This window comes from Furipterus horrens, unplaced genomic scaffold (assembly GCF_987537825.1).
Source record: "Furipterus horrens unplaced genomic scaffold, mFurHor1.1.pri manual_scaffold_3, whole genome shotgun sequence".
Classification (NCBI taxonomy): Eukaryota; Metazoa; Chordata; class Mammalia; order Chiroptera; family Furipteridae; genus Furipterus; species Furipterus horrens.
The window spans coordinates 17,866,546-17,883,092 of NW_028327173.1; the positions used below are offsets into that span (position 1 = coordinate 17,866,546).

A 16,547-nucleotide genomic window follows, 5' to 3' on the forward strand; every position below is an offset into this window, starting at 1 on the left:
GCGTAGAGAGGCAATAACACAGTGGTTAGGAAACATACCATGAAACCAGACTGCCTAGATTTCAATCCTACTTTTTGCCACTTAGTTGCTGTATGACTTTGCATCAATCTGATAGTATCTATCTCACAAGGTTGTTTGAAGAATTAAATGTGTTAATAAATGTAGAGTTTATGATAGTAACCCTGATGCACAGTAAGTGTCAGGGATTGTTTGATCTACCAAATATTTAACCATTAGTCCTAACAATTTACTAAACTTGCCTTTTTTTCTCCAATAATTTGGAATGCCAATTTTATACTGTATAAACTAAAATTCCTATATATATGCAATTTCTAGACTTTGTTGACTAGTCTATTAGTTTCAGTCTATTGGTATTTCTTCTGAATCGAACTTGAATTATTATAATTTCATAACATATTGTAGAGGTTTTTTTATTTCTTGTGTTTTAATACTTGAAAGGCTAACCTCTCTTCTTCATTCTCCTTTCTCACATTTTATGCTTTCCAAATCATCTTCAGAATAATGTTGTCAAGGTTTTTTAAAATACTAATGATATTTTTAACTTAAATTGCATTAAGTACATAAAATGATTTAGGGGAAACAGTAAGTTTACAATAATTGAGCTCTCCTATCTAAGAGCACAGTATGTATTTCCAGTTAATCTTTTTTAAATGTCTCTTTGTAGATCCTCTCCATTTATTTTTGATATTTTATTTTTTTGTTTATTTTTCATTTTCTGGCATAGCTTTTTATATATAGAAAAACTGATGATATTGGTACATTAATTTTATAAATAGCCCCATTACCAAAGCCTCGTTGTTTTTTCTAACAATGAAAACAGTAAGATGGTTAATTCTTCAGTTTTCATGCATACATTTTCCCCGCTGCATAAAAAGTTTGCTTCCTCTTCCCCCAATATTAACCTCATTTCTTCATCTTGCCTAAGAATATTGGCTTACATCTCCACAATAATATTAACTAACAGTGCTAATGTTGGGCATCCTTTTCTTGTTACTTACATTAAAGAGAATACTTCTAGCATACCACTAAACATGACAGCGGTTTTGGTTTGAAAGAATGTTTTTTTAATCATGTGAAGTAAGAATTTATCAATTTTAATTATACGAAGAATGCTTATCAGAAATTAATATTAGGTCAAATGCTTTTTTGGCGTCAAAAAGATGATCATGTGGCTTTTCTCTCACCTATTAATTAAGCATGTACATAGGTTTTTAAATATTGAACCACATATACATTTATTTCAGAGCTGAAACTCTGGGTTGCACATTATTTTAATGTACTATTGAATTCTACTTTCTAGTATTGAATTTAAGATATCTACATTAATATTTGTAAAATTTTCCTATTTTATGTTGTCCATAAAATTTTGAAATCAATATTCAATTGACTTCCTTAAAAGAATTGTAAACTTTTCTTCTTTATTCATGCTCTAGAGCAGCGATTTTCAACTGGTGTGCCACAAGAATTTTTAAAACATGCCATACCTGGCTGTTTAGTGAGGGACATTACCCTCTTTTCCCTTAAGAGTGTCAAATTAAAAAAATGACAACAGCCAACACAACAGCCATCTGGTATGAATGAATCAAAATTATACCCTTTTTTGGTCATATCAGCAAAAAATATATTTTTTAGTGTGCCAGAGAATTTTAGTAATTAGTCTGTGCCATGAGATGAAAAAGATTGAAAATCGCTGCTCTAGAGCAGACATAATTATCTATTCCTTGGCTATTTAAAATAACATACCTATGAAAATATCTGGGTCTAATGATTTTTGTGGATCAGGCCTTAGACAACTTTATTCTTTTCATTGTTAATTGGGTCTATTGAATTTCTTCTAGGATCAAATTTGGTAACATTTTCCTAAAATAGCCACTTTATACATGAGAAAATAATCATTATAAAAGGGAGATACACCAAGTCACTGCAATTATAGCAGATCACATTTTTAGTATGACCACATGTGCCTACATAAATGTAATCCAACTAATTAGACCAATCAAAGTATGTTTTAAAATCTCAGAACAAATATAAAGAATTATTATCCACACCTCCCCAATAAAATTTTAGCAAACAATTTCTCCATCTATCTTGTGACTGGGCCTAAGTAATTCTTTAAATGTGTGGCTTAATTTTAATAAACTAGTGTCACAGGAATAAGAGATGGTGATGAGTCCTGGCTGGTGTGGCTCAGTGGACTGAGTGCCGGCCTGCAAACCGAAAGGTCACTGGTTCTATTCCCAGTCAAGGCACACGCCTGGGCTGCAGACCAGGACCCCAGTTGCGGGGGTGCAAAAGGCAACCGACTGATATATCTCTTGCACATCGATGTTTCTTTCCCATTCTTTCTCCCTCCCTTCCACTCTCTAAAAATGAATAAATAAAATCTTTAATTAAAAGAGATGGTGATGAATAAAATCCAAAAATCTAAAAAAATTAAATAAATAATATAAGTCACTTTATCCAGATTGTCAAATTTATTTGAATACAATTTTAAACATATGTATAAGTGTAGTCATTTCATTCTCTTTAGTCTATTACACAACCTCCCAAGCTTCATCCAAATCAGTTTACTCTCAACGAATTTCCTATTGATCAAAATCAGGAAACAGAACATTCTGGTTCAAGAGAGCTGACAAAGCACACCCATTTATATTCACTCCAGAAATCTACCCCATAAAAATAACAGCAAAAGAATTAAATAGATAAAATACTTGGCAATAAAGAAAATAAAATTAGTTTTCAGGGGTTAAAAGACTCAAAAAATTTTAAAAGACAGAAAGCAGATAGAGGATTGATATCTGAGTCATCCATTTACTCATTATTTCAAAAAATATTTTAAGAGCTCTGACCGGTGTGGCTCAGTGGGTTGAGCATCCCGAAAGTAAAAGGTGGCCCATTCAATTCCTGGTCAGGGCACATGCCTGGGCTGTGGGCCAGGTACCTGGTTGGGGGTGTGACAGAGGCAACTGATCCATGTTTCTCTCCCTTTCCAACTCCCTCTCTTCCCATGTCTCTAAAAATAAATTAATTAAATTTAAAAAATGTTTCTCCCTAAAAAAAAAAAAAAAAGAAAAATATTTTATGTACTAGGCACTCTCTGTTCTAAGCAATATGCAAAAGACAAAGTCCCTGCTCTCACTGCATTTATATTCTAATTGAAAGGAAGAGACAGATAACAAGTAAATTATTATTCAAGCAGTGGTAAGAAAAATAAAATAGGGCAAGGAAATAGAGAAACTAATTCTGTAGAGTCTGGATTCTTTGTCATATGTGGCCACTGAAGTCTCTATTAACTTAATGGACAGCTAATGATTAAACCAAGATTTCCTTAGATGCCTGGAACCAATAGATCTTCTTGTCTACACTGACGGGCTCTGTATGTATATTAGGGCACATATTTAACACTCAGCCAGTCAGTTTACAACTCTACCTTAGCCTTCACTATCTGCTGTAACAGAGCCTCCAGATGAACCAGAACTGAGAGCTTAGGGCCTTCTCACATCTTTCTAAACATGCACAGAGCCCCACGCATGTGCACAGCCTTCTAGATTCCCAAAAATATATCAGCAATACACAAATCCCCTTATGGACATCTCATTCCTCAGCTTTTCCTTTTAAGCATTTTGGTTAGCCTATTGTTTGTCCCAACTGTTATTCACCGCCATTGGCAGCCAAGATATTCAACAACTGCCTCCAACTGTTCTCGGTGAATACCCTGATGGGGAAAAGGCTATTTGTACAGGATGAGCTCCAAGTCAGGTCAAATACAGACAGTCTTGTGAATGAGGTCTTTCAAGGAACCAACACACAGGTCAAGTAATGACAATTCCCTGGGAATGGGGCTTTGAAGGAGCTCCAATCTTGTTCTGCCCCTTCCAGTGTCTTCCCGGCTGCTAGTTTTCACCATGATTGGGGGCAGCTGGTTTTCAAGGCTACTGTAGAGCTGGAGAAAGGGGGATGGAAACAAAGCAAGTTAAAACTACAAAGGGTATTGTTTCTGCTGAGACTCAGGCACTTTTCTTGACTAAAGATTCCTAGATTGCAGCAAGCCTATGGTTAATTTTCAGAGCTGTGAAAAAGTTGACTGGTTTTTGCCAGTGTTCTCATTACTCTTAGAAGAAAAATTTCAGAGGTTCTTACTCTGCCATCACTGTTGACTTTCTCTGCAGTTGACTTGAGAAACTCTCAACTCAATCTTTATACTTATTAATTTGCTATTCTATTTTTATTGTAAAATTTTCAATATATACATTTCTTATTTCCTCTGATATTACTAATAACGCTCATCTTTAAAATCTCCTTCAGTTTATACTATTCTCTATTTCCTTTAGTGTTTGTTGGTTGAATTTGGTACCTCTTATAGTATTAACTTTCCTCAAGGTTATTAGTTCATAGTTGTAGCTGGAAGTTTCAATTAAACAGTTTTCCTCAGAGTGGATGAGAATCTTTGTTCATCTGTTGTTACGTGCAGGTTCTAGTTACACATATTCACTTCTAGTGCTTATGAAAGAGGGGTGTAAGAAATATGCAGTTAGGCAGAATCTGCAGGTAACCTGCTATCTGGATATGAACCCCTATCTCTTCTGAACATCATATAAATTATTAGGGATATATCTGGTCCCTTATGCCAGGCCTGACTTCAGAGTGAGTAGCTATCAGAACTTTATATCTTGGAAAGAAACAATGGAGTTAGAAACGCACTTTGCTTTTTGTTCCTTTGCCTTTGTAATAGCAGTCTATAGTTGTTGCTTCAGTCTTTCCTTGCTTGTTTCTCTAAACTCAAAAGTTCATTCATTCATCTATAAAATATTTATTTAGTGTCTACTATGTGTCAGACACAAGTTTCGATATTGAGAACGTGGTGATGAACAAAGTCCCCAGCATCAAGGAAACTTATTCTAATAGAAGATAAACAGATACATAAGGTAATATGTCCCAGTAACAAGAACTATGAAAAATAAAACAAAGTAAAGAATAGAGAGTGACTATAGGGAAGCTATTTTAGATATAGTGATATTTCTGAGGTGGTAACACTTCTTCAGAGATATGAATAATGGAAAAAAAGAGCTATAAGGAGATGTGAAAGAGGGCTTTCAGAAGGAAATAACAAGTGTGAAGAAACTGAAAGGGTAACATCTAGGCATTTTTGAGAAACAGCAAAAAGGCCAAAGTTTGCAAGTGAACGAGGGGTAGGAAATGATGCCTGAGAAGCAGGCAAAGGGCCAGATCACACGGCCTTGTAACATACAATATAGAGTTTAGGAAGGCAACGGGTGCTTTAAGCAAGAGAATGGCATGACTTGATTTATATACACTAAATACTGTGCAGAGGATAGACTATAAGGAAATATACGTCCTCTCCAGGCAAATTGTTCACTGTGTTTGGAAAGTATTTCTCTGAGCTTTACCCAGGGGACAAATACCAGATGATCAAAATCTAGAGCAAGGGCCAGGACACTGATGAATGCTCCAGGCACCTTTCCATTCTTCATATTTGTTTACTTAAAGAGTCCAGTACATTTCTACTTTCAGGTGTAATTTCTACTAATTCTCCACTGATCCAATCTCACTGTTTCTTATCTTTCAGAAATTCACCAAAATCTTATTAGCTGACAGCAACTTTTTTTATTTACTACCTTTTAAAAAACATCTAACAAACCTACTAACGGATTTACTTAAAGTCCATTTGTACTCAAGAGTCTGCTAAAGTAGATACAAATATTCAGCAGACCTACATTCAGCAGACTTCCCTTAGGACTCATTTTTAGAGTGACTTTAAGAGAACATTTTAGCTCTCATAATCCAGGCATCAGCACAAATCACATTTCTGTTGCTACAAAAATGCAACCAACTGCATCTTCCCTGCTGAACTTTCTGAAGACAGGCAAAAGCCATCACCATGCTGGTCTACTCCTTCCATAAATAAACAGCCCAGCCAACTGACTGTAGTAAAGTTGATGAATTCTTCCAGCTTCTTTATTTGGGAGGCATGACTGATAACATCATGGTATTGTCAGCTGTAGGAATATTTATAGTAACTTTACACTTAACAGAACATTATCAGAACTTACTGACAAAAAATATTTAAAAATACACTTAGGCTGTACCAAATTCTTAATACGAGAAATATTTTATCAGAAGTAGATTCTCTAAGTAGAATTGCTTTTACAATTTCTAATATTACTTCTTGGAAAATCATCCTTTCAAATTGTCTATAAACACTCTTTAATAAAAATTAATGCAAACTTTTCCCCCCAAGTTTTCATTAAAATAGGAAAACATGTTCCATAGGAAAAATTCCCAAACCACAGTTATAAGTATTGAGAAGGAATGGTTAATCTGAATTAGATGTGTCAAAGTGAGCTTAATAACAATCCAACGGTTCTACTACATTCCTTTCAACCCTCCTGTTTCGTTTTCAGTAGCTTGTCACCAGTCACAAAGCATAAGAAATTCTTTAATGTGCGGAGATCCAGACTCCACTGAACTCACAGCCTCCAAAACTTTATCTTTATCCCCTCTAAATCTGTGAAGTTAACACTTCTACAAGAATCACAATATTTTCTGTAGGTGCTATGGCCTGACATACAGTATACTTCAACATGAATATTCTAGAAATGTGTTGTTTCCAGTAATATTAAAAAAAAATATCGTACCCTATTTCATCCATTTTTAAAGTCAAAATTCTATGTATTTGTATATCAGATAGCTCTCCAATAACATGGATTAAATTTACTATATATTATACTAACAGAATTAAGTCTTTTGAAATGTGTCTTAAGCTGTCAGAAGAACTGTAAAATTTAGGTTGAATTCTTGTTTTATTTCTCCAGACTTATTTACTCCTTCAAAAATCCATCAGCCATAATTTAAGTGCTGTCATTTCAGCACAGAGGATAAAGTATAGTGAAGTGAATTTTAACACTCGTTATTTTTTATTTAACATGTTATTTTAACACTTGTTATTGGGTTGGCCAGTTTGTTTTTTTTCCATAGGATGGCTCTAGTAGCACTTAGTTGTCTTTAACTTCATTCGAAACAATTGTTAGATTGTATTGTGACAGCTGTCATATCAGCATGCATTTTAAAAAATTAAACTTAACAAAATTGGTGAATTTTTGTGTAGCCATTTTAATACTGAAGATGGAAGAAAATACATTTTCAGCATTTCATGCTTTATTATTTCAAGAAAGGTAAAAACTCAACTGAAACACGAAGAAAAGATTTGTGCAGTGTATGGAGAAGGTGCTGTGACTGGTCAAACGTGTCAAAAGTGGTTTGTGAAGTTTTGTGCTGAAGATTTCTCGCTAGACAATGCTCCATGGTCTGGTAGACCAGATGAAGTTGATAGTGATCAAATCGAGACATGAACTGAGAACAGTCAATGTTATACCACGCAGAAGATAGCTGACATACTGAAAATATCCAAATCAATGAAGTTATTGGTGAAAAGGAAAAATATGTCTTTTATTTCACAGGGAAAAAACCACACAAACTTTCTGGCCAACCCAATATTTCAACCTAATTCACCTCTGTAAGAGGTAGGTTTGGCAATTTTGGAACATTAAGTCTGGAGTCACACTACTTAGGGTCAAATCCCAGTTCTGACACTGACGAGTAGTGTGACAACTTAGACAAGTTATTTAACTTTCCTGGGCCATAGGTGCTTCATATGTAAAATGGGAATAATAATAGTGTCTTTCTCATAAGCTTGTCATAAGGTTTAAATGAATTAATATCTGTAAACCTTAGAACAGTGTCTGACACACAATACACATGACATAACTATTTATTAAAGAAAAACAAAATAAACAAATACCTTAGACATAAGATAGACTCAGGAAAGAAATCTAATCTTGAGTAAAAATCAATTCATTAACTAGATCCTCTTAGTTTTTCAAAGGGCAAAAATACTAAAATTATTAAGGGTAAAGTCCAAATAACAAGAAAGTCCTATGAGAAATTAAATCAGTTGGGCCTGGAGCCCTGATACCCTTTCTCACTTGGCTTTGATTCCAAATACCCTACATAAGAACTTTCCCTACAAGTCCTCAAAGAAAGCAGTTTTCAAACTTCTGGACAATACAACGTTAACTATTAATCACATCCTGGTTGCAAACACGCAGAACTCATCATGGTTGCAAATACTTTCAGGAGATCCAACTGTGAGTTGTGAGCTATTAATAGCTAAATTTATGGAATGTTTTTTATGGGTCAGGCACTGTTCTGAGTAGTTTACATATAGCAACTCATGTAATTCTCTTAATAATTATATAAGGTAAGTATTTTTTATTATTATCGCCATTTTACAGATGAGAAAACTAAAGCACAGAGAATTACTTGTCCAAGGTTATACACCTAGTAAGTCACCAGTATGGAACTTAAGCCCAGGCCGCCTAGCATCAAAGCCTGAGGTCTTAAACAACAGCAACATGCATCAGTATTGAACTTCATGGACAGGACTGATAATTTTAAAAAGCAAAGCAAGTTAAAAATGTATGCCATGCCATGCCATGCTACAGTCACCAACAGCCAGAATTCACAAGCTGAGTACTGTAATGAGAAGATACTAAGACAGCAAATTTTATTTTTATCCTTTCTCATTCCCATTCTTCTTCTGGGCCCCTGAAGTAAATATGAGTTAAAATAAGTGAAATGCTTTAAGTGGTGCCTGGCACATAGTAAGTGCTCATTAAGTTTTAAGAGGCAGTGGTAAAAGCAGTAGCGTGTGCCTACTAGCCCTGCTTCACTCTAATGGCTACCATATATAGGCACTGTTGATACCTCTACTATCTTTCCCCCTTTGTTTTTTACAGGAAATCCATTAATAAATGCAATCAGTCCATTGTAACACACCCAAATGACTTTCAATCTGTTCCTTTCACCTGACCATAACACAGGCGCAAACTACTCCACTCCTCACTTCTCTTCTTGACCTACAAAGACTGGATTGGGGCCAGAAGAAAGTATCATAGAATAAAACAGCTTTGTCACTTTTTGACTAGTTGCCAAAAGCAGAAGCAAAGTTTGTGAAAAGCAACTTAAACTACCAAGACTTTGAATGTTATGTGGAAACTAGCAAAGAATTCTAACGAAAGAAGCTCTGCATATGACCAAGCATTTTCAACCTCATGATTCGGTATTACTGCAGTTTTAAAAATGATGTACCTAGACAGAGTAAAGAACAGAGATGAAAGCAATGATAATCAGAGCAGTAGGGTCTCCCCTCTCTCAACTGTTCTGCACAATTATTTAGGTTAAAAGCTCAACAGAATTAAGAAAATTTCAGAGGAAGAAACGAGCAAACCCAAACAATTGCAATTCCAAAAAGACAATACTGGAAAAAAATCTAGCAGTCACTAGAATTTTTCAAACTGCAGGCACAACGCATTAATAAGTTATATTGATTTAGTGGAAACCAACAGTTCCTTGGGAATGAAATACAAGAAAACAAAATTGAATAGAAAAATATTACAATGTATCACCAGTAGTACAATAAATATTATTTCATGAAACTTGTTTCAGTTTTAAATATTAATATGTACATATGTTTATAAATACTGGATAACAAGGAAAATGCATCTCATAGTGGATTGTCATAAAAAACGTTTGTAAGCCACTTTACTAGAAGATAAAAACTGGTCAGTTGAAAAGGAGGAAAATATTTACTTCAAACTACATATGAAATAACATTCACAGTTTTGGTGGTTCTCTAAATTATAGTTCCTTAAACTCAAGACTCTGAAAAAGAGCAAACAAAAAGAAAGCCATCTGGGTAAAAATCAACAGTTTAACAGTTATCCAAATAAACAATTTCACAAAATGTGAGGTACCAAAAATAAGTAATTATATACTAACAAGAGATACATAGAAATGAGAAAAAGCTGAGATTTTCAGTTCACCTTGTTATTAAATGCTACATCAATACGAGAGATGAACTATTCTCTTTGCAAAAGCTCTCCTTCTTACTCTCTGAACACTTATTCATCCGTGTTATCTAATCACTGTTTCCTAATCTATAGCAAAAACCTGGTGAAAAGGAAAGGTAGATTTGGAAAATTCAGTGATTACTAGGATTTTTAAAATATGACACGTATGTTCTATTTTTTTAATCCTAAAATATTCTCTAAATTCTAAAATATTCTAAGAAAAAGAATCAAACACACATTTTGGATTATGTGTTGGTAAAAATAGTGAGATGATCATCAATCTAACAAAAAAATTAACACCGTTGTGTAAATTAAAATTGCCTCTTATTTTGAAAAAAAAAAGAGGAACAACAGGTGAATCTGACCTAAATCTTTTCAACTACTATGGAAACTAAAGAATAAAGTTCAATTCCACCTAAGAACTAATCATTCTAATTTATCCCCATAGTAACAGTGTTGATACTACCAACAAACTACCAATTTTCCTAAATTCAGTAACTGCCACATTATTAAATTTCAGGTGAAAGAAAACTATAGAAATTTTAGAAAATAAACTGATTATCAAATCCACATATAACAAAAATTAAATGTTTAAATCAGAGTACATTCTAAATACCAACAAGTAAATCATCACAGCAAAGCTTTTATTTTTCAGCTCCATAAAATACTTTTCCCACCAAAGGTCGGGGGTGGGAAACAAGACAAAAGCTACTATTTAAAACAAACTGTATTTAATTAATGTCATAATAAACAAGGGACGTTAATATATAAGAATTAAAATAAGTAGCATCTCCAACCAAGTGTCACTTCTTACCAGAAATATAGTGTTTTTCTGTTAACCAGAATCCATAATTCTCAATTGTTTTCAAAATACTTAGAAAAATAACTTCTCACCACATCTGAGCCCCAGGCTGTACCTCAACTAATATAAAATCATCTCCTTCCCTTACAGGTGCAACAATTTTTTAATTTGGGAATAATAAAAGCATTAAAGAATATTAATATGAATACTATTCTAAATGACTATTTTCTTTTTTTAAGTTAAAAAGGAACTGGTTTGTGAAAGTTCCCCTTCTCTTTTCTAAAGCAAAAATAAAAACACTAACTTAAAAATATTACTCTAAACATGGTAGTCCTAAAGAGATTAATATACTTAATTTTGCACACATTTCCAAAGTTGGAAATGAGAATGGAAATAAGTCAGAAATTTCAGTTTTAGTCTGTTTTTTTCTTATATTTCAAAGTTGTTAAATTCATATTGGAAACCTTAAGATTTCAGAGTTTAAAACTATTACATAAATTTATTTAATATTCTACAGCTCAAAGAAAGGGAAAAAAACTAATGTCAAGGGTTAAGACATTTTAGTAATACAGAATATTTATACTGCCTATTCTCCAAATAACACAAAAGTAATTAACTTCCATAAGACAATTTTTTAAAGAGGGAAGAACCTAGTCCTGTTTTGCTTTCTTGATATATGATTTTTGCTATCTAGGAAAAATAAGTAGTAAAGGGTTTATAATTTGCCCTAAGCCACCGTTACTAAAAAGACCAGGTAACCTCACCCTCCCTCACCCTCACCCCAAGATTCCCAACCAGAAGCAGTATTCTTTTGTGTTTCAGAGAAATTGGATCTTTTTCCTCAGCCTAAAAAGGAAGAATCACTAAGTTAGGAGAACTCTGAACAAAAAGGTCGTGAACTCTGGAGCCACAAAGACTAAGTTCAAAATCCAGCTCTCCTGCTAACTAGCTTTGTTACTTTAGACAAGTTATGTAACTTCTGTCCCCTCATTTCTGCATTTGTAAAATGAAGATAAGAAGAGTACTTACTTCATGGGTCACAAGGATTAAAAAGTTAATATATGTAAACCACTTAGAATAGTTTCTGGCACACAGTTAGTGCTCTGTAAAGCTGGCTTTTATTTTTACTGTTTACCATTACAGAATTTTACAGTTCAGTTGTGAAAAAGTCTCCTAAATGAAAATTACTTAATTGTACCTATAAACATGGTTTTATATTAAGCTGTGATGCAGAATAACACAAGAACCTTAAACAAATAATCATGAGAAATCAGAGTGTTTTGAAAACAACAGAAATTATAAAATTTAGCTTTAAAAAATCATATATGTATCATTGTCACTCATAAGAAGCAACGCTTCCTTAAAGTTAAATCTTTTCAAATTCTAATTTTGTTGTCTCTTTTTTTGCTACACCCTGGAAATGGATTGAATTTGGTTTTATTTGTACATATCTGAATTAAACCATTTACACTAATTTATTAATTTACATTATAATAGTACATAGTAGGTATCCAAAAGAATATCAGCCAAGCTAATAAGCTAAAGTGCATCCATCCATCACAATCTATAGTAAAATCTTTAAGATATTAAATACTGACTGCCTTGGGTTGATCTGTTGTCTTACAATAAATCAACACTATTTACATATTTCCTTTTCTGATTTAAAATACTACTACATATTTAAAAGGAGAACACAGTACAGATAAATTTTATGAAGCCCATATTTCAAATATCTGTTTTTTAATATAAGTAACAGAGAAAATATTCTATTTCTACATTTAATAATTAGATACTCCAGGACTTAGGTTTATGGGACCAAATAAAAATATCAACATGATAATGTGGCTGCTGTTCCATTGTTTGCTATGTTCTCTGCCAATAAAACATCAATAAGTCGGTGTATAGCTTAACACATATATTTTGTACAAGAATGGGCATTGTATTTTTAAGTTAATCAGCAGATAGAAATCCCATCTAATTGCCACCTTACTATAAATATAACAATTCAACCACTTGGTATAAACCAATTAAATAAATGTATGGGAAGAACAAACTATTCCTAATCTTATATATATTTTAAAATATTGCTATGTTGAACTATTTTATGTTGAACTAATTTGAACAATTCTTCCTCCATTTAAATCACACATAAATTAAAATATTCTGTTTCCATATGCACAACACAAAAAATCTTTTAGACAATCTACCAAAAAGAAGTTCTATGAGCCTTTATCTGTAAGCAAAACAAATAGAATGGAGCCACAAAGTGGCTAAGGCAGATCACAGAAACTCATATCACAAGGTACAAATGGTAAGCACGTAGTGGAGGTGTAATTTGTTTCTGAAATTTTTAAAATTGTATATTCCTTAAAACATATCCTAAGCTCAATGATAAAAATCAAAACATACAAAACAAAATACAGAAGAAAGTAAAATGACAAAAAATAACAATAAAAATAATCAAAACAAAAAACTGGTAGGCATAAAATACGCAAAAATGTATTTTAAACTGAACCCTCAGGGTATATTACAAACTAAGATTTTGCCAAACTAAAGTAGAAATTTCTATAGAAAACCAACAGTAAGTCCTCTTCTGAGCTTTAGAAACACATACAGCTGGTCCTAAAATAGTGTCGTTTTGCTCTAACATTGATGAGATGCACAGGAACTTAACTCTTGTTTATGTCAATTTATGGTAAAACTGGTTTCATTATGTCATTTCACTTCAAGTCACAGAACCTATCGACGACATTAAGTGAGGACTTACTGTACACACTAAACTGTCTAGTAATTTTTTTTTTGTTTTTGTTTGGCAGTTAGGTAAGGGATGGAGGCTTTTCAGTAATTAGAAAGTTTAACAGTGTTCTGTATGAAGACCAGGAGCATGAACACAACTGCTCCAATGAGACTATAGGATGTTCATTTCATGTAGGGGCTTTCATGCAGAATTTATATCAATAGACAGAAGTGATTTTAGAAGAGAAAGAGAGTCCCTAATTCCATATTCCTCACAAGTTTCTTTCTAGAGGCCTCCTTTGAAGACAAAATGACTTCGGCTTTGAAAAAAAAATCTGTCATAGATGTATTGCCCTAAAATTTTCATTCCTATAGCAAACTTATTGAAATAAACCACTAAATACTATATTGTGCTCACCAACCTACATTTTAGATGGAACTAAAACCCACTTCTCTATGTGCATGTGAAGGACTTCTTTACTTGAATGACTTTGGAGAAATCATCACCAATCCTTTAAGGCCCAATTTATTTGTAAAATGAAGGGGTAAGTTTGAATTCTGTAGTTTCCTTCAGCTGTAAATTCTAGAAATCTATCTAGGTTTAGTCTTAGAAATGCTCAAGAAATAAAAAGTTCAGAAATGAAAAAGGCTGAGCCCTCGCTGGAGTGGCTCAGTGGGTTAAGCATCATCCCGCAAAGCGAAAGGTCACAGGTTCGACTCCCAGTCAGGGCACATGCCTGGGTTGCGGGCATGAGAAGCAACTGATAGATGTTTCTCTCACCAATGGATGTTTCCCGTCCTTTTCCCCTCTCTTCCCCTCTAAAAAATAAGTAAAATCTTTTTTTAAAAAGGAAAAAGGCTGAAAGAGGGCTTCACATCAAACCAAATATAGATCTATAAAGTGCCCATGCTAATATATATATAGTCAGTCCATATTTATTGGGGTTAGTTTTTAAGGATAGGAAATGTTAAGGCCACGTTGAACAGAGCTGGTTTCCAGTGTAGGTGCTGGCGAAGAGGTACTGGTCAGGAGCTTTCGAAGGGGCTTCCTCAGGAGTTAGATAGGTCCTGAAAGCCAACAAGGGTCCTTCTCTGTGGCTTCTAGGACTAATATGGCCAAGCTCCAGAGTCCTTTGCTAAAAATAGATGAAGGGGCCAGCCCCACTTTGAAATAAGCCATGGTTTATGCTGTGTTCCCATATGTATATGTATCATGTAATGAGACTTTTCTATAACTCATTAAAGAGAAGCAGATGTTAAAAGCATCTATTCACTGAGGTAATAAATTTTAGAACACAATTTATATGACTATAGAAACTGATCACACAAAAATATTTGCAATCAAATGCTAGACACACACAATAAAGATCAGAAAAAGAAAAAGAAAAATTATGCAATCCTGTATCTCAGAATATACCTCAGATCATAAAATTTGGGAAATAGGACAGTAAACATTATTAAATCCAATCCCTTCATTTTAGAAATGTCTAAAAGCCTTCAGAGAAATTTAAGTCTAAAAATGAGAAAAATATGGTTTTAAGACTAAGGCAGAAAAAGTAAATAAAAAGTAAAATTAGAATATTCTAAGAAATAAAATACTGTAATGCCTGGCTTACGAAAGAAACCAGAAAACAGAAAATTGTCAAAACAGAAGAACTAAAGAAAATGTGTAAGAGGCAAGGATAAAGATATATATGCACACTGAGTTCAACTAAAGAAATTGTACTTTGGAATTACAACAGCGAACTCTTTAGCAAAAAAACGTTTCCGTATTCTACACACCAAAATTTTTGACAATAAACTTAAAAATCCGGGTGGTAATAATCTCGCAGGAAACTGTCCTCTGTCATACCGACTGTCCGTAAGTAAAGCACGTGCAGAAAACAGAGCCGATCATCCCAGAACATCGCGTTTTCTGCCTTAGGGGTGCACGTCTCCATTCTCTCGGAACGGACACCACCAAAATGACAGAACTCCCTCATGATCTGTCAATTAACCAGATCACGCAAGTCCAATCGCTAGTAGCTCGTGTGCCTGCCACCTGCTAGCCTGTCCTACGGGAGCCCCCCAACCTGCGCTCCAGCGAGGCGCTGGGAACGCCTTTGTTGTTCCCGAACTACGGAAGCTACTGGAGTCCAGTCTCACCCAGCGCCTCTAGGCAAAACCTCTCCCGGGCAGGGTAAAGCCGCCCAGGCTGGGGGTTTAGCTTAACCCTCCCCTGGCTAAGAAAAGGCGGGAGAGCCCCACGCGAAGCACAAATGTCACCTACTAGTGCCGGGAAGGGTCAAAAGTGAGGAAAGTTGGAGGACAACTACCTAGGACCCTGTTTCTCAGTGGACGATGACCACAGTGAGGCGGCGGGCCGTCCAGCTGAGTGAAAGAACAGCAAGGTCCTGGGGCCAGGGGTCGGGGAAGAGAGGTGCTGAAGTGAGAGTAGAGGGGAAATCGAGAGGCAGTAGCGGACGGAAGCGCTGAGGGGGGAAAAAAAAGGCAAGAAGCCGGGGCTTGTATGAAGCGGGTGAGGCTGAGGAAAAACAGCGAGGCGAAAGGTGCACGACGCGAGAACGGCTAAGTTGAGGTGAACTAAGCGAGGCTGGCGTGAGGCAAAGGGCTGAAGTGAGGGAAGCCCAGCAGGGACAAGGGACAGGCAGAGAACCCACGCCCACAGGGACCAAGACAGAACTCTTGACCCGTCTCCTTATAGGCTGTACTCATCCAGCCTCAGTCAGCCCCTGTCCGCAGCGAGACTCACCCGAAGGCTGCAGAGGCCCCACAGCCGGGCATGGGGACCAGTCCGGACCCTCAGTAGAACCAAGCGGGTGGAGGAAACCGCGGCGTTAGCGTGACCCGGATGCGCATCCCTAGAAACCGGAAGTCACCGGCCAGGGTCACCTCACAATCCACACTTAGTTCCACCAGAAGCCTCTGGGCGCATGCGTCAGGCCTCACAGGGCGGGGCCCCGCCCATTTCTCCACTCCGGCGAGCCCCGCCCCTGGTTACGCCTCTTTCGGCGTCAGTACTCATTTTTCTAGAAGGTCTTCTCAATTTGTTCCTCCTT

The 16,547-nt window shown here is 35.4% G+C and overlaps 1 protein-coding gene across 4 annotated transcripts in view; it reads right to left on the reverse strand.

Annotated features, from left to right (window-relative positions):
* Positions 1 to 16,335, reverse strand: part of EYA3 (EYA transcriptional coactivator and phosphatase 3) — a 98,971-nt gene extending 82,636 nt beyond the window's left edge. For all 4 annotated transcript variants that reach the window (XM_090268905.1, XM_090268903.1, XM_090268906.1 and 1 more), the window contains exon 1: positions 16,241 to 16,335. The gene's annotated coding sequence lies outside the window, so the exon portion shown is untranslated. The remainder of the gene's footprint in view (positions 1 to 16,240) is intronic.
* Positions 16,336 to 16,547: the final 212 nt, after the last annotated feature.